At 37.3% G+C, this 19,818-nt stretch overlaps 1 pseudogene; it reads left to right on the forward strand.

Annotated features, from left to right (window-relative positions):
• The first annotated feature begins 6,385 nt into the window (after positions 1–6,385).
• LOC139882430 (isoflavone 3'-hydroxylase-like) lies at positions 6,386–9,129 on the forward strand (annotated as a pseudogene).
• The last annotated feature ends 10,689 nt before the right edge of the window (positions 9,130–19,818 follow it).

Genomic DNA, 19,818 nt, shown 5'->3' on the forward strand with positions numbered 1-19,818 from the left:
TTGTTGTTGTTGACTGAACCGAGAGCAAACACTGCCAAGTGGCAGCAAGGCCAAGCTGCTCGGTCAAATTAGGAGTCTTAATGGCTCGTTGTTGACCGAAGCAGATCGAGAAGTTGGCAGGTGGCAGCTGAGGGGAGGAGAGACCGATGAAGGAAAAGACGTGGGCTGTTCCTACTTGTACGGACTTCTTCGTTGCTGAAGAGTGCGAGATGGGAGATGGGGCATCTCTCGGATGTCTCAGATAGCAGCAGAAGAGAGAGATTTGATGGGGGTTGCTTCGTGCAAAAGAGAAATGAAAGCAGAGGCAAAAAACAACCAGCGGGTGGGGGAAACCGTGCGCGAGGGAGAAGCCAAAGAGGAAGAGAGAGATGAGTGAGGGCCCTTTGGCTAGATATTTTTCCACAAGTCTATTCTATTAGACTCACTCTTGGCCAAGTATTATCCTTGGCTCACAATCACCCACACATACACCACTTACAACTTCTTAATTGGTGCATTTTGCTAGGGGGAAGGGAAAGCTACGAAATTGGCTTCCCTTGGCTTCAATTGCTCATCAAATCCCTCTTGATTCTCTCTCAATTGACTCCCAAAAATCAATTGATGTCTCACTTATCAAATTGCTTATTTTCCTCATCCAAAAATCCCTCATGCTTCTCAATTTCACCACCAGAATTAATCCTCAGCTTCAATTGAACGAAAATGGCCCTATTTAACTAATTGAAATCAAAACCCGAAAATCTAGATGTCACACACCTCTGCCTTGTTCTCACCATCTTCGGACTGCCTCAAGTTGCCGCTTAGCCTGTCGAGGCTCTGTCGCTGCCGTTCCGACCGCTTGGAAGCCCACCGAAGCTCTACCTACCCGCCACCGGTCCTTGCTTGCTCAATCAGCCATCGGTTCAGCTTCTCTCGGTCCAGATTAGAACTAGACTGAGTGAGTCTCTAGGCCGTTGTTTGGCCCGCTTTGGACGGTTTCCCAACCCCACTTGGCGATCTCATTTTGGAGTTTCTCGTCCCTTGCCACGTCCCCATCGTTTTGATCTGAGCGGATCATTAAACAAGTAAGTTTAACTAACTAATCATTGCTTAGTAAGTTAATGACGCTTAAGGGTTGATTAGTTTAAGTTAAGCTTGGATTAAGTGGTTAGTTAGAATGGATTAGTGAATTAGTTAATCGATATTGCATGTTAGGTGGATAGAGTAGTGTAAATAGCAAGTAAATAGGCCGTAGTATTTAATTAATGAGTCTCGGAAATTTTCCAGGCCCGTTTCAGTGTTTAATTAGGCTTTACAGGCCTAAGTGAGCATTTTTAGTATTTAATAATTAATTTTTGTAATCATTTAATTAATTATTTATTTTTTCAAAAATTAGACCGGAATAGTTGGTGACCGGAATCTTATGTTGATTGCAGTGGTGTGGTTGATTTATTTAATTGACTATTTTATGCAAATTGAGTGTGATTTGTGATTTGGGGTATTTATCCCAAAATTGATTATTTTTAGTAATTGAGTGGAAAATAATCGAGCGTCGATTTACAATATCAAAAATATTTTGTGGACTATTGAAATTAGTGGGATTTTCAAAAAGGGAAAATATTGTATTTTGGCTAAGGCCGACTGTATACCCACACACGGTTATTTTTATCATGGAGGATAAAAATGGTGGCATTCTTAGATGGTGAGAACAATATACTATATCAACTTACGAGCTCTAATATGTTAACTTAGTGAAGTAGTATATCGATATATTATATTAGCCTACGAGTCTCGACATATCAGCTCAGTGAAAACAATATATTCGAATAGCTTCTAGTGAGCCTTGACAAGTGTACTATATCAACCTACGGGCTCTGATATGTCAGCTTAGTGAGAGCAATACACCTTGACAGCTTCTAGAGGGCATTATTAGTGTGCTATATCCACCCGAGGGTTCGATATGTTAGCTTAGTGAGAACAGTACACTAATGTATTAGCTTAGTGCGAGCTATACTATCTATTTTTAGCTTAGAGTGAACAGTCTTAGATATGATCGGACTTTATAGATAATATTGAATGGCTTGACCAAGAGTTGGTCGTGCTGACATGTAGTTGATCGAGTCAATTGATTGATGATTCGATTTGTTGTGATGAATTGATTTATGGATGTGATTTAATGAGTTTATGAATTGTGTTGACTTGCAGGAAGGGACTGAAGCCAAGTAAGTCCTCTGACTCGTGTTTGCACCTAGGTAGCCCTTGGGGCATATTTTCTTCTTAGTCGGGGCTTAGGGAATTGAACTTGTTGAGACATTGTCTCACCTCGTCATGGGATAACATTTTCAGGTCCCTAGATGGCCACTCCTCTTGAGCATTTGGACAGCCCAAGAAGGTCACAGAACAAACATCTTACATTCTGTTGCATGGAAGCCCTAGGGGCTGGACCTATGAGCTAGTAAGGTTCATAGTATGGATCGATGTGGGTCTACCCAAAAAGGTACTCCACCGATACCGATCATGGTACTGCCACGCTCAGGATGGCCAGAGAGAGGGACCTATACTGGAATCTGATATGCTTTTGTATATGCTGGAGGTTGCTTTTGGAAATGGTACAACAGATCCTTTCGGTGGTTCGGTGGTAGACACAATAGACCTGGATCTCGAAGATCCAGGAGGTCCGGTGTACTCGGCCATGGGCTCAAATGTTAGTGACGATGTGGAGCAGGAGGGGGATTAGTGGTTGTTTGTAAACCCCTCTTTTGTTTTGTAGACTTGTCATATATATATATATATATATATATATATATATATATATATATCAGTTTGGTGTGTATATGACTTGTTCTAATATGTATATATAAAGGTGTTGTCGGTTATGAAAAATTGTGGCCATACTTTCCTTTCCCATCTTGTTGTTGTCTGGGGATTATTTAATTGCTTCTGCATGCGTATTAAAATGAATGGGTCGGCGATGCACCTTGGGACGTCACTTTTAATCGACCATGGAGGGATGGGCATGTGCTCGCAGGATCGGAGCATGACAAACCCACCTGTTTACATTGGCTCAATTCTCTGCGAAATCGTTGTTTCTTCTTTGAGGAATCATGACCCAAGCTCGATTCAATCTGTTTTGATTTAATGCAGTTTGCGAAATCTTCCATGTGAGAGGATGCATGCATTATATTACCAAGGCTCCCACGTCGGCCATTCCATTTTCTGCCTCTACCACGACTAGGCTTTTACCGCCCACTCCATGCAGCCCCACCACCATGAGGCCACGCCTAAGAGCTTAAGCTCAAGGCCTTCTAAAGGCAAGTCGCCAGTCGCTCCCTCAACCTTTCCATCGTTATCGCTGACGACTTGCTCTCTGTCGCTTGGATTTAGAAGCTCCTCGTTGCCTTCCTCTGTTGCCAAGAGGAGTTATGGTCAATCTCTTCAACAACAGAAGGACCAATGTCGTGAGATCACCGACTGCAGAGCGCTCACTAGTTGAGTTCTACAAGAGGATTGTGAAGAAGGAGACCATTTGTAGTTAAAAGAAAAAAAAAAGAAAGGGAAAAATACAAAAAAAAAATTATTTCAAGTGGGGTTGTGCATGTCAGTGAGAATAGCCACTGTTGATTAGATCCCAGGTTAGTGATTTCCATTTTAAATTGTTTTGGATGGATTACATTAGAAAATCGTCAAAAAGTTTATGGCTATATCAATCAAATTAGAAAGTTCAAACTTGAATTGTGATCCGTATAATAAATTTAAAACCTTTTACATAGTGTATCTCTTTTTCTTTCTTTTGCCTTGAATCCAGGCCTTGAGTACAGAGGTAGCTATGTAATCTAAATATATCACGAGCTTGTCAAAACATAAATAATAACATGGTGAAGGGCACCGGTTTGATGATGCCAGAGTGCGTACTCTATTTGGTTGGAAGGTCAACCACTCAATAGTGCCAATTATAGGTAGAGGTGTCAATATGGATTGAAAACCCAATTTGAACCCATATTCAATAAGATATGTCATATATGGGGTAGTTAAGTTTTAATAATTTTATGGGGTAAGTAAGTTTTAATAATTGGGCTATTAATGAGAGTGAGTTGTATGTAAGTCTAATGATAAATGGGTTTGTCTTTAAACCCATTTACAACCCATTTAACTTATAAAAGTTATTAGTTGAATCAATGCATTAAGGATATATCATTCTCTTTGAACAGTTTTTATCATTTTTTTTTTCGATTTTTTAAATAATTTTTTATTTTATTATATTTTTAATTTTTTTTCTTTCTTTTACTCTTTTTTCCCCTACTAAGTCCGGCACCCGGCCCTTCTCGAGGAGGTTAGGTTTGAGCTCTCACCTAATCGCCCTAGCGAGCTTGAAGCTCGTCAATCGAGCGAGGCCAATGCCTCACTAGCTTGAGACGAGCTCAAGCTCGCCATATCTAGTGAGATGAGCTTGCTAGCCTTAGTGCTAAAGAGACTAAGCATGATTGATGTCGAGGCGAGCTCGATCTCGCCAAATCTAGTGAGGTGGAGCCTCCTCCAAAGTCAGCGAGGTTTCGCTTGTTGGAATTGGGCGAGCTCGAGCCTCATCAGCTTATGGCAAGGTTGGCCATGACAGGTGAAGAAGGAGAAAGAAGAAAAAGAAAAAGAAATAAAAGAAATAAAAATTATATATATTAAAAAAATAAAAACAGAAATACTTAAAATGAGTGCAAGGAAAATCAAAATCGGATTTTCTATTCCAAGCGGAAATTTTTTTAATTTATTTTTAAGTTTTAACCAAACACTAGAAAATATTATTATTTTCAGAAATACCACTTTTTTCATAAGATAAATGAAGCTTCAATTTAAAAAAAATTATAAAATATATCCATTAATTTTGTAAATTTATGAGAGTGTTTTAACAATATATTTTTTCTTAAAAAATTAGGTTAGGGATGTGTCAATAAATTTACCTTAGTGACAAATGGGTTAAGAATGAGTTAATAAGTTAATTTTAAGTTGGATCATTTATGACGTGACCTAACCCTTGACACGTCTAATTACAGGCTAGATGTCCATTATTAGAGTACCTTGTCCGGAACTAGAGAAAGAATGCCAAGTCTTACCTCTCTTTTTTTTTTTTTTTTTTAACTGTAGACTTAGCATCCATTTTGTCATAATATATTTTTATTTTTTATGATACAGGGACACGAACTCATGGATGCGTACCACGGGATAATGATAGGTTGTTAATGGGCACGCTCCATCCGATGCGCACGGGAACATGAAAAATTCCGTAAAAATCGATGATAACTTGAAGTAATCCTTGTTTTGGTGCATGTAGACCCCGAATTTGTCTAAAAGTTGCATTTTATACGGCCTTCCATGCGTGGGTGCCCTGTGTGAGGGGTGTTTATGCATTGAGGCGAGGTCGTGAGATCTCGTTGCATGGCCGCGACCACCAATGTGGTGACGGCTCTCTACTTTTCTATCAATAGTGGCGTAAGCGGCATCGGTCAGCAAAACGAGCCCTAGCTCTGCCTAGAACCACAGTCACCCATCGTGTGTTCCCCGGTGAAGTAAGCCCTGACTTTTTCCCTAAGTTAAGTAAGCTCATTCCGTGCTCTGGCGGTAGCCGAAGCGATGGATGAGCGCTTGAGGAGCTTTAGGCGAGCAATTGAGAGGCTAAAGATGATCAACAGTAAAAGGACATTTCTCGATGAAAAAAGAAGGAAAGGAAAGAACAAATAAAAGAAAAAAAATAAAAAAGGAAAGAAAATTCAAAGGAAGAATATGGCATTTTGCCACGTCACGTTGCGGATCATGACATATAGGTTGACTTAATTGCCACATTGAAAATTTCAGGCTAGACATCAACTTGAAAAATTAATTGCATTTTCAATTGAAGGTCTAGGACTACAAAGAGCATGGAATGAGTTTACCAAGCCCGATTGAACTGCCGCAATGAAAAATTGACAGAAATACCACTATTAAAATATTTCGAACTAAATTTAAATCCCTATAATAATCTTATATTTCCCCGCCGGCTAAATAATTGAGAAATTTTGGATCAAAATCGTTTGGGATAAATTTTAATTACTAACGACGAATTTGCCGAATGTCAACTGTCTAATCTTTGTGATTGATGACGATTGATAAGCTTTCTCTCCCCACGTTTGAGATGTTTAAGATTATATATATAGATATTTGGCAATTTTGGGTCAAAATCATTTGGGATACATTCTAATTACAGACGACGAATTTGCCGAATGTCAACTGTCTCTTCTTCAAGGTTCATGATGATTGATGAGCTTTCTCTCCCATGTTTGAGATTATATATATATTTGGGTCACCAGCAAGGAGCATGCAACTATTTTCTATATAAGAAGCATGGACACCGTAGCCTTTCCCCAATACCAAGTTTGTCCCAACCATGGAGACTTCATCGCTCTACACTGCCCTTCCTCTAGCTTTCCTCCTACTCCTCACTCTCAAGCTCTTCTCTTCATGGTTCAAGAAACCGAAAAACCTTCCGCCCAGCCCACCTTCCATCCCCATCCTGGGCCACCTCCACCTCCTGAAACACCCCCTCCACCGAACCCTCCACTCCCTCTCCCAATCTTACGGCCCCGTCTTCTCTCTCCGCTTCGGCTACCGCCGAGTGGTTGTCGTCTCATCGGCTGAGGCAGCCGAAGAATGCTGTACTAAGAACGACATCACGCTTGCCAACCGCCCCTCTACTGTCGCCGGCAGGCACATTGGGTATGACAACACGATTGTCGTCTTTGCCTCGTACGGAGAACAATGGCGTAGTCTCCGCCGTGTTTGTACTCTTGAGATCTTTTCCTCGGCCCGTCTCAACTCCTTTCTGCCCATTCGGAGGGATGAAATCAAGCGACTCCTGCTTAATCTAAACAAAAGAGCCTCAGAATCTGGGGACGACTTCACTAAGGTGGAACTAAAACCGATCTTCTGGGAGATGACATTCAACATCGTTATGAGGATGTTGACTGGGAAGAGGTATTACGGGGAAGATGTGACCGATGCCGAGGAGGCGAAGGTGTTTCGCGAGATCATGTCTGAAATTGTGGAATATGCTGTTAGTGCGTATCCAGGGGATTATTTGAGTATCTTGAGGTTGTTCTTAAGGAATTATGAGAAGAGGGTGACTTGGTTGCGCAAAAGATCGGACGAGTTGTTTCAAAATCTGATTGAAGAACAGAGAAATAGTCGCAGAAAAATATGTAGTGGAGAGAGTAGGGAGACCGTGCTGGATCATTTGCTTTTGTTGCAAGAGAAGCAGCCCGAGTTTTACACTGATGAGATCATCAAAGGGCTACTATTGGTACGTAGAAATTCGACGATCTTTCGCATCTCATCCTCATCATGGAATACTGCGTACATATAAACTGGATCATCCATTGTCTTAAAAAATACAAAATTAATTATGGTCCTATGGTAAATCAATAGGAAAATTATCCAAAAAAATCCTGTATCTATTGCATCCAATCCTCACTATGGAAATCATTGACATGGACGATTTTGTTAGGCTACTCCATTTAACATGCAACATTTTAATATTACTAATCATTAGAGAGCAAAACAAATATGTAAAAAAGTATTTGATTGTGCATCATAGTAGTTTGACAATTTAGTATCTAGATTGCTGAATCTGTTCTCTCTTAGACAGCATGTCCTAACATTGAAAACCCTAGAAACTCGTGTGTACATTCATTGACAGTGATAGTTTTCTTGAGAATGAATATTGCAAGTTGATTCTGACATTAAACATCTGCTTAAAAAGATGTAAATTCTTGTTGTGATCAATTAACTCGTTCTTTACATAATTATAATCAAAGGGATATCAATGGACGAATGTTTTAGGTTTTGCGAAAGTATAGGTTTCCCTGCTCTCAAATTAGAAAAAGGAGCAAAGAGCGTGCGTAAAAACCAACACATAACATTGTCTAGATATATCTATAGATCCAAATATTGCAATCTCAAATAGTTAAAAGTAAGAAAACAAGTCTACCTAAATTTGAACGATTTCATAGATCTCTTATGTTGTCAATCATCTTTTGCATTAAGTTCAGCATATAATTATGATTCGTCTTAAGTAATTGATAGGTTTAACTGAATCTTTTCCAGGAAAAGGTTGAGATTGAAATCATGGATATATTTGTTTTCTGTTAACTATTCAGAATAGCAATATAAAAAGTCTCTCTATCTATTGCCTCACTCAAAATGAAAGTTAGTATATTTATGAAATTAGAGGAAAATGGTTATGAGGTAATGAGTAAAATTGAATTCTCTCAAGTTCCTTGGACACAATAATCTCATCGTACAGAAAACTGGATTTCCTTCTTGAAGTAAACAAAAGTTCTGGCCTATTACTCACGCATTTATGCGGATATACATATTAAATTGTAAACAATTGTTAATTTTGAAGTCATTTATAATAGCCGATCTAATAACTTATGGATTGCAGTAAGATTTCTCTAATATTAATGTTTGAATTATTACTCTTTTATCATTTCTTCCATTTCAACAATGTAATGACAATTTGTTTTTGCTCTATATTCTTCTATAGGTCATGCTTATAGCAGGCACCGATACTTCTGCTTCGACAATGGCAAGGGCAATGTCCCTTTTAATTAGTCATCCGCATTCCTTAAAAAGAGCTATTGAGGAGTTGGATAATGTGATTGGTCAAGAACGCTTGATACAGGAGACGGACATTGCAAAACTTCCTTTTCTCCAAAACATTGTATTAGAAACTCTACGTTTGAAACCACCGGCACCACTTCTAGTTCCACACATGTCATCAGAGGATTGCATCATAGGCGGTTATGATGTACCTAGTCAAACCATAGTATTCATCAATATATGGAGCATTCACAGGGATCCGAAGTTGTGGGATGATCCGAAAAGTTTCAGACCCGAAAGATTTGAAAATGAAGATAATGGACAATGCAAGCTATGGTCATTTGGACTTGGGAGGCGAGCCTGTCCAGGTGCAAACATGGCCCAACGGGTGATCAACGTGGCTTTGGGATCGTTGATCCAGTGTTTGAATGGAAAAGAACAAGTGAAGAAGGAATGAATATGCCTAAGGCGTTGCCATTGGAAGCCATGTACAAAGCCCACGAAATCATGGCGAGGATTGCTGAGCATTGAGCGGGAGCCAAGATATTGCTATGAGTCCTTGTCTTATGTGTTTGTACCAAAAATAAATAATCCATTGCTAAGGACGTCTTAGACACTTAAATGGTATTATGGCGGACAAACTTGTACGAAAATGGTTAAAGTCATTTGGATAAGTCTCGTTATCTACCTTATCGGCCTCTTTCATGTTTCTGACAATTTATTTTTCCCATTCAATGCTTTCGCCAAACCCTGCGTTATGAATATGGCACATGTCTTAATGCACCACAGCCAAAAGTTGTTCCTCTCACTAAACTTCTCAATATCAATTCTTGCTCCAAATAATTTCATTGGAAACAACCCACATATAATTTTTCTAACATCATAATTGTATCAACTTCTTCCCAATTTATATTTTTTCAATTTTTTTTGCAAAAATTTGCCGCTTCTAGTCTCCAAGGCAACCTCTGGTCCTAACTTTTGCATGGAATGACACCAATTTTCACTCGAAAGATAATTTTGGCCCAAATTTGCAAGTATCGCATAAAAAGGCACCGACTTTTACCCAAGCGGTATTTTCCCATCACTATGATTTTCTGCCAAAATGTGCACATTTATTTATGTGCTTCATTCATCAAGTTGGCGCCTTTCTTTTCTCCGAAAAATCTCAATTTTTTTAGTAAACGAAGTGGGTTCTTGAAAATATAAACACAACGCGCATTATCTTCCAATACAGTATTATTCCTTTTTCGCCTTTATACAGTGTTCGTCTTGTAATTTAGACAGAGGAATCAGGAGCTCGTCAAAACAGAAAAAAAGGGAAGAAAGAGTGTGAAAGGGCACCAATTTCATGACGCTATAGAGTATGATATAGACGTTAGGAAGTTCGACCACTCAATAGGGCCTTTAATAGGAGAGATGTCCATTCTCGTAGTCCGCTTAATGGAATTTAAGAGAGAATGCAAAAACTTCCCTTTTTTTTTGGTTTTGTTTTGTTTTTTGTTTTACAACTACGGACTTGCTTTGTTCTTATCATAATCTGTCACTTATGTTATATGAAATAGGGACGCGAATCGTAGATGCGTTGTTACCCAAATACCCTTGATATTATCATAGTTTACCAATAGAGCATGTCCTCGTGGTGCACGAAACATGACACTTTCATGTAGATTAGTTTGTTGGAAAGAAAAATGTATCTTAAAGATTGTTTTTGGACTTTTTCATTATTTGAATAATGAAAAACTAATCGATATGCTGAAAACATTTTCTATGGATTAGAAACAACAAGTTTAGATTGTCGAATTCCATGACGACGATGAGATGCAAAAAAAATGTCGAATTTCTATGTACCATTATAAGGTCTTTGATGATCTCATCCGTGTAAAATTCGGGCTGCTTCTCTTGCAATGAAAGCATGTGATCCAGCACGGTTTCCCTTCTCTCTTCACCACCTGCTTTTTTGGGACTATTCCTGTGTTCTTCAATCAAATTCTATAACAGCTCGTCCGATCTCTAGCTCAACTTAGACACTTTCTTCTCATAATTCCTTAAGACCAACCTCAAAATACTCAAGTAGTCCCCTGGATACGCACTGACAACATACTCGATAATTTCGGACATGACCTCGCGAAGCACCGTTGCCTCATCGGCTTTGGTCACATCTTCCCCAAAATACCTCTTCCCAGTCAGCATCCTTACAACGATGTTAAATGTCATCTCCAAGAACATTGGTTTTAGCTCCACCTTAGTGAAGTCGTTGCCAGATGATGAGGTTGAGTCTCTTTGTTTCGATTCAGCAGGAGTCGCTTGATTTCATCCCTCCGAATGGGCAGAAAGGAGTTGAGACGGGCTGAGGAAAAGATCTCGAGGGTGCAAAAGCGGCAGAGATTGCGCCATTGTTCGCCGTAGGAGGCGAAGACAAGGCTCCTGTTGTCGTACCCAGTGTTCCCACCAGCGACGGTGGAGGGGCTGTTGGCAAGGACGATGTCGTAGTTAGTGCAGCATTCTTCGGCCACTTTGGCCGACGAGACGATGACCACTTGGCAGGAGGCGAAGTGGAGAGAGAAGATGGGGCCGTAAGATTGGGAGAGGGAGTAGAGTATTTGGTGGAGGAAGAGTTTCATGAGGTGGAGGTGGCCTAGGATGGGAATGGACGGCGGACTCGGCGGGAGCTTTTTGGGTTGCTTTTGAGGAAGCATTCACACTTTTCGGGAGGTTTTGGGTCGTGGCGGAGTTGGATACTCCGACATGTATCCAACATTTTTCGATATTCGATTAATGGGTGTCAAAAAATTCGATACTTGATTAATTCTCCCAACACTATTTAACACACAAGTTTGAAATTTCGACATGCGAGTTTGGAATTTTGATACGCACGAGGCCAATTTTAAAAATTTTCAATAAATTACAAAATATAAATATGTAAAAAATAAAAAATAAAAATAAAAAATAATATTTCAGGAAATAAGAAAAACTAATCTTCTTTTCTCTTATAAGTCTGCCCATGAGACCAAATTCAACTCATAAATTTATTTTTTTCCTCTTCTTCTGACACATTCTAATACCTGAGTTCGGAGTAATAATTGTTTTTTTTCCTCCAAGTTTTATGGACTATTGGAATGGAATTGAATTTGTCAATTGAAATAATGAATGATATTAATAACTAGTGGATTAATGTTTTTGATTATTTATTTATTTGTGAATTATATCAAATTAATTTGATTAAAATAATCATAAAAATGATAATTTATCATGTATTTATAAAAATATATATTTAATATACAATGTGTTCTAATATATCGGAATTCTCTATTTTTTGATAAATGACATGTCGACATATTGTATTGTGTTATGTCGCGTGTTGCATGTCAGTATCAGTGCTACTTGAGTTGCTTTAACCATGAAGAGATGAACTTGAGAGTGAGGAGGAGGAAAGTTAGAGGAAGGAAAGAGTGATAGGATGCTTCTCACCAAGTGGAGTTGAACTTTATGGCTGGGACAAACTTGGTATTGGCGAAGGTTGTGGAGTGCCTAAATAGTACTCTCTCACTCCGATGCTTCTCACCAAGTGGAGTTGACTTGTTGCAACTCTTGCCCAAAGTCTTACCTTTTATCAATTATGACATGTTTTTCTTTTTAGTATCGACCATCTGTTGCATGCGGGGAAAAAAAAAGTTAATGAAATTATGGAAAGAGAGTCCACACATGGTCACGAATCATCATCATCTAGTAGACACACATTTGGCATTAGATAAATTATGAGTGCCAAAACTTGACACAAGTTCCAAAAGGTACACTTGCTCGTGCCAAGTTTTGACATTTGGGGGTGTACTTCTTTCAAAGATTCATGATAATAAACCACCCACCTTGAATGTTTTTCAATGGTTTAGGATGCACATGATAAATTTTTTTTTTTTCATTTTTCAATTTTTTAGCTCCTAGAAACAAGTTTGGAATAGAATTACGTTTAGTATTTTTTCTATTTTTAAAACAAATTTTTATCTTAAAAATAGGTTTGAAACTGAAATGAGAAATATAAATTTTGTACCTTTCTTTTTTTGAAATAGAAATAGAAATAAAAACATTTTTCATTACTCGTCCTCGCGTCCACTACTTGCTGCCGGCCATTGCCCGTCAATGTAGAAATCGACTTTTTCAATTCAATTGATTGAGGATAATTTGTCTCATGAAAGATTGAATCACAATGAATGGAAAATAGCTTGATAGGGAGATATATAAGAAGGCTTACCAAATGATTTTCTATTTCGGAAGTAAAGATTTTGTGTTGTTATTAGATTTTTATATTTATTCAAAAACTCATTCAAAAAATAAAAAAATAAAAAACTAATTTCTTATCAGTAATTGTTTCTAAGAACAAAATGATTATCATTCGTGTCCTTAATGGCAAGAGGATTGCACAATAAGTTATAAATTAATTATACAAATATAGATTTAATTCTAAATTTATTAATTGAACCAATATAGTCATACTTCTTTAAGTAAAAATACATTTAAGCTGTCCCGATCAAGCTTTTTACCTCTTATATAATATCTGATGGGGGAAGAATCATCAAAATGTTATAATAACACTACAAGTGGAGATTCATTTCGAATCTTTCTCACGCTGAGGGAAAAAACAAAAACCATGTTTTGCCCGTACGGCCAAGGAGTCATGATTATCCATCGTCACAATGAAAAGGACACAGTAATATTCAATTGCCGGCGGATATAAGATAAAGGTTAATGCAGTTATCGATTAAAAAAAAAAAAGGCCAACTCATTGTCCTCTATCGTCATTACGAAGAGGACACATAGTTGATATTAGATAAATTTCTCGCCAGCGACGATTCATGCTAGTCAACCCCTTGACTTGAATGATTCTCAATGGCTTAGTGGCTATATAAAAAAAGGCCATTTGTGGATTTATTAGTCAACCTCTCCTTTTTAGTTTGAAGTGATATCAATATTGATAAGATAAGTTTATCTATTATGTCATTCGGAATGTTAAAATTTGGGCTACATATGGATAACATATTTGTAACAAATTATTGCAATTGAGTGAACCTTTTTATCCCTTTAGCTAACTGAAAGCAATTTTTCAAAATATATTCTAATGTTGTATGAGCATCAGAGGCGAGTCATGGTGAGGGTCATTCAAAACGAAATCTTGGGCGACTGGTTGTGCAAGGACTAGCAGCTGTTGCGAGAGGTGGGCAATGCCGCGGTGGTAGCGGCAGTGAAATGAGCTCTGCACTTTCGGGTAATTCCTAATTTTGATTTTCCTCTTAAATTTTTCTCATTAAAGTATATGATTTAGACAGTATATCTCTTTTTCTTTCTTTTGCCTTGAATTCAGGCCTTGAGTACAGAGTTAGCTATGTAATCTAAACATATCACGAGCTTGTCAAAACATAAATAATAACATGGTGAAGGGCATTGGTTTGATGATGCCAGAGTGCATACTCTATTTGGTCAGAAGGTCTACCACTCAATAGTGCCAATTATAGGTAGAGGTGTCAAAATGGGTTGAAAACCCAATTTGAACCCATATTCAATAAGGTATGTCATATATGGGGTAGATAATTGGGCTGTTAATGAGTGTGAGTTGTATGTAAGTCTAATGATAAATGGGTTTGTCTTTAAACCCATTCACAACCCATTTAACTTATAAAGGTTATTAGTTGAGTCAACGCATTAAGGATATATCATTCTCTTTGAACAATTTTTATCATTTTATTTTTTTAATTTTTGATTTTATAAATAAATTTTTATTTTATTATATTTTTAATTCTTTTTCTTTTGTTTACATTTTTTTTTTCGCCTGCTAAGTCCAGCGCCCGACCCTTGTCAAGAAGGTTAGGTTTGCAGCCCTCACCCAATCACACTGGTGAGCCTGGAGCTCATCGATCCAGCGAGGCCAATGCCTCCTGGCCTGAGGTGAGCTCAAGCTCACCATAATGTGGATCCTCCTCCAAAGTCGGCGAGGCTTGGCTTGTCGGAATTGGGCGAGCTCGAGCCTCATCGGCCTATGGCAAGGTTGGCCATGATAGGTGAAGGAGAAAGAAGAAAAAGAAAAAGAAAAAGAAATAAAAATTATATTTATACAAAAAAATAAAAACAGAAATACTTAAATAAGTGCACAGAAAATCAAACCGGATTTTCTATAACAAGCAGAAATTTTTTTAATTTATTTTCAAGTTTTAAAGAAACACTGGAAAGTATTATTATTTTCAAAAATACCACTTTTTTCATGAAATCAATGAAGCTTCAATTTAAATATATATATATATATATAATTTATCCATTAATTTTGTAATTTTATGGGAGTGTTTTAACAATATATATTTTAAAAAAATGAAAAGAAATCAATTTTTCTATATTTTGAGTACCTTGACTGGAGCTAGAAAAAGAATGCCAAGTCTTATCTTCTTTTTTTCCTTTTCTTTTTATTTAACTGTACACTTTGCATCCTTCTTGTCATAATTTATTTTTATCTTTATGATACAGGGACATGAACTCATGGAGGCGTACCACGGGATAATGACAGGTTGTTAGTAAGCACGCTCCATCCGATGACGCATGGGAACATGAAAAATTCCGTAAAAATCGATCATAACTTGAAGTAATCCTTGTTTTGGTGCATGTTAGACCCCGAATTTGTCTGAAAGTTGCATTTTATACGGCCTTCCATACGTGGGTGCCCTACGTGATGGGTGTTTATGCATTGAGGCGAGGGTCGTGAGATCTCGTTGAATGGCCGCGACCATCAATGTGGTGACGGCTCTCTACTTAGGCGTAGGCGGCATCGACCAGCAAAACGAACCCTAGCTCTGCCAAGAACCACCGTCGCCCATCGTGTGTGCCCCGGTGAAGTAAGTCCTGACTTTTTCCCCAAGTTAAGTAAGTTCATTCGTGCTCTGGCTGGTAGCCGGCGCGATGGACGAGCGCCTGAGGAGCTTTAGGCTAGCAATTGGGAGGCTAAAGATGATCAACAGTAGAAGGACCTCTCTCGATGAAAAAGGAAGGAAAGGAAAGAACAAAGAAAAGAAAAGAAAACTAAACAAGAAAGAAAAGTCAAAGGAAGAAGATGGCATTTTGCCACGTCACATTGCGGATCATGACATATGGGTGTGACTTAATTGCCACATTGAAAATTTCGGGCTAGACTTCAACTTGAAAAATTAATTGCATTTTCAATTGAAGGTCTAGGACTACAAAGAGCATGGAATGAGTTTACCTAGCCCGACTGAACTGCTGCAATGAAAAATTGACAGAAATACCACTATTAAAATATTTCAAGCTAAATTTAAATCCCTATAATAATCTTATATTTCCCTGCCGGCTAAACAATTGAGAAATTTTGGGTCAAAATCGTTAGGATAAATTCTAATTATTGATGACGAATTTGCCGAATGTCAACTGTCTCCTCTTTGTGGTTGATGATGATTGATGAGCTTTCTCTCCTCACGTTTGAGATTATACATATATATTTGGGTCATCAGCAAGGAACATTTACTATTTTCTATATAAGAAGCGTGGACACCGTAGCCTTTCGGCAATACCAAGTAAGGAACATGTACTATTTTCTATATAAGAAGCGTGGACACCGTAACCTTTCGCCAATACCAAGTATGGAACATGTACTATTTTCTATATAAGAAGCGTGGACACCGTAGCCTTTCGCCAATACCAAGTGTGTCCCAACCATGGAGACTTTATCGCTCTACACTACCCTTCCTCTGGCTTTCCTCCTACTCCTCACTCTCAAGCTCTTTTATTTAAAAGCTTTGTGGATTGTGCATGCGGATTATGTGAGATTTTATTTTAAATTTATATAATTGTAGGGCTTTTAAAAATCGCAAAAGGATTGCATATCATGTAGATTGGTATTGATTTTCTAGATAAGATTAAATAATAGTATTAGATAGGATATTTTCCCAGTTGAATTAAATGCATGATTAGATAATATCTAGGTATCATAATGATTTTTAAATTGAATTGCAAGAGATAGGCATCCAAATTAAGATAGGATTTAGGTTCTTCTATTTCTTAGCTTATTTTAAATAATATATAGATTTTTGTTTTTGTAATTGTTAGTTACCAATTTTAATGAAAACCCTAAAAAAAAGTATCATGTGCATGTCCTATAGACTAATTGCATTACATTCATATCGTATAGTTTACGTCAAGTCATTATTGCACGTCATATCAGAATTAGGTCATGTAAACATAATTTAGGATTAAATTCGTATGTCAAGCATTGCATACAATTTAGTTTTTTATATGTGGAAAAACCAAAAATAAAAATAAAAATTATGCTGGATTTCTTCGTAGAAATGTAATGACCCTTGATAGATGTAAATTTTAATGAATTAAGATTGCGTATTGAGACTAATGTATAAAATTAATCTTCGGAGTGACAGGGTAAGCTATTCAATTATTTAACAAAGTTCATTCGTTTATATGTTCACTTACAGTTTGTTATATCACTTAGTATACCGATTATGTGGACCAACTTCAATTGTAGAGTATCACTCATTTTTAGTTACGTTGATCGGTAACTTATCATGAAATGATAAATATGTGGGTGTAATAAAATATACAAATCCTACAAATTGTCGAGGTTAATTACTCCACACTTTGTCACCAATCAAGTCGTTGACTGTATGGAAGAGTTCGAAGAAGCTTTAAGGGCTTGTTCTCAGAAAATTGCTGCTGGCCGGAACTTTCCCTTTTCCTCTCTCTCTCTCTCTCTCTCTCTCTCTCTCTCTCTCTCTCTCTCTCTCCCTGCTAAAGAGGAACATCAAAGAACCCCACAAAAACTTTGGTTCAGTGGCCATTGTTCAATTACGTCGCAGTCTTTGTGCTTACAATCAGACAACTTTAGTGGAGACTTAAGCCGAGAAAAGAATGATAGCTTGGCCTATGGATTGTATAACAGCCAAGCTTGACGGCACCAGGTTGTTCGGGCACATTATACATCTTTATAGGATAAGTCCTCTGCATCGGAATCATTAGCATTAAAAGGAATAACTTTTTACCTTCTGGAGTTATGTTCTTTGTTCTCAAGCTCAATCCCATAAATAATACATAAGCCAATGATTGGTTATGACTAGTGATGTGAAATATTGATAAAGTTTCTAATCAATGAATTGCAATGATCGTCAACTGCCATAACCATTCTCGCATTAGTGTTGTCACTTCATCTAATAATTTTGCTTCTTTACTGGTCATACACGCTGGTCATCTTAGCATTTTCTTCTTTCCTTGGTAATGCCTAACATGTTCTGATATTTAGGCTTTATTTGTTTCATGAAAAATAAATAATTTAAAAATAATTTTGTTAAAAAATTGTTTACTTTTATTACTTGAAAAAATTCATTGATGAATATATATATATATATATATATTGGTATCGACAGCAAATTATATCTAAGCATTGTTTGTAAATGATGAATTTTTTTTTCTTTCATTCTGTTTTGGAAGCAATACAAGCTATCAAATTTTGGAAAATGTTTTCTAAATCATTAATTTTTTGCGAAACAAACACACTTCCAGTAAATACTCTCAATTCACATTAATCTCCTTTGATTTTTTCTTTTGGTCAAAAGAAACTTATATTCATTGCTCAAAATGATATATTAGAAGTACGTAATCTTCATAACAAAGCAAATCAAAATAGAGCAAGAAATTGAAAAGCAAAGCCAAATCTAGAAATTTGAGAGGATTAACGGGGCATTAGCAAAATTAAGCGCATACTCATTCCGCAAAAATGGATCTATCAAGCCAAAAAGATTGGCGACCATCACTAGTTCATGTGCCTTTATCAATGATGAGCACACATTGAAAATTCCTTTTCTCATAACTATGATGTTGCCAGTTAATGGTGTGTGATTAGGTTCGGCTTTCTCTACACCATTGCCATACGAAGACAACCTAAATAGATTAAATAAAAATAGATCTAACATGTGGATGAGCAAATATTTGTGATTCAATGAGATGCCAAAACGCTTGTAGTCATCATTAAATCTGAAGGTAGAGAACCTATACACAAATAGAGCAGAGGAGTATTGAATCCCCAAAAGCATATTTATTAAACTTCTAAATTTAGATCAGGAAAGCACCCAGATCTAGAAATAGATCATAAAAGTTTAAGAGAAGAGAGCTTTTAAATCTAAATCAAGAGAGAGAGAGAGAGAGAGAGAGAGAGAGAAACAAAGAAAAGAACAATAAAACGCAAACAAAACAACAAAAGAGGAAGGGAATGGTGAGACTACCTCAAACACTCACTATGGCTAAAGGTTGAAGAAGACGATGGAGAGAAAAGAGAGAGGGAGAGAGAAAAGACTCTCGCTTCCGTCAAGAAATCTACTTTGTTAATGGCTTGTTTTATCACGTCAATATGATTCCAAAACCAAGTTTTGTCTTTTTTTGTCATATTGGATTGGAAACTTCCTTATAAACTTTAGTTCGAGATGATGCAAGTCATTGGCATGAATTGCTTATTAAAGATGCTGACACTTTCCTTATATCTTTCATTTTCTTGATTAATCAACATCAACCACTTTGCAAGCACCCACTGTTACTAGGAAAATTGAGAGTTACAGTGATCATCGACAATGAGGATTCCATTGAATTTTTTGTGAATCCCATCATATCTATAAAGCCAATGACGCTCAGTCAAGATGATCAGTTGGACAGTTAGCGTCATCCTAGAGGAGAGAGAGAGAGAGAGAGAGAGAGAGAGAGAGAGAGAGAGAGAGAGTTCTAGAGAAGCGAGCAAGCTTGGGAAAAGGAGTTCTTTTCTCCTTCAGCAAAAACTGGGAGTGGTGCATGAGATAATGTCACATAAGTGTACCATGCAAACCTCGTTAGCCTCATTAGCTACCACAGAGGATGTCTACCTTCAAAATTGGATGAAATTGTAAAGGAAGGAAAAATTGGGACAATGGTATCACTTTGAGAGTTTTTACTTGTCCTAAGATAATTTGTGGTAAACATGTTTAAGTCATACCAGTTTAAGTTTTTCTATGATTTAACTCTAACGATATAGATGTATTTTTTCTTTCTATTTTCTCCTTTTACAGAGTCTTGAGTTCCATTTCATTTGGCAAGTGAAAAATGCTGAGTAATTTCCTCGGAGAACATTAGTTAAGTCAAGTTTGCACTAGGATTACGTTCATATTATTCATTGGCCGGCACTAAAGTTCACATGCTTTCTCA

This window comes from Rutidosis leptorrhynchoides, unplaced genomic scaffold (assembly GCF_046630445.1).
Source record: "Rutidosis leptorrhynchoides isolate AG116_Rl617_1_P2 unplaced genomic scaffold, CSIRO_AGI_Rlap_v1 contig27, whole genome shotgun sequence".
Taxonomy (NCBI): domain Eukaryota; kingdom Viridiplantae; phylum Streptophyta; class Magnoliopsida; order Asterales; family Asteraceae; genus Rutidosis; species Rutidosis leptorrhynchoides.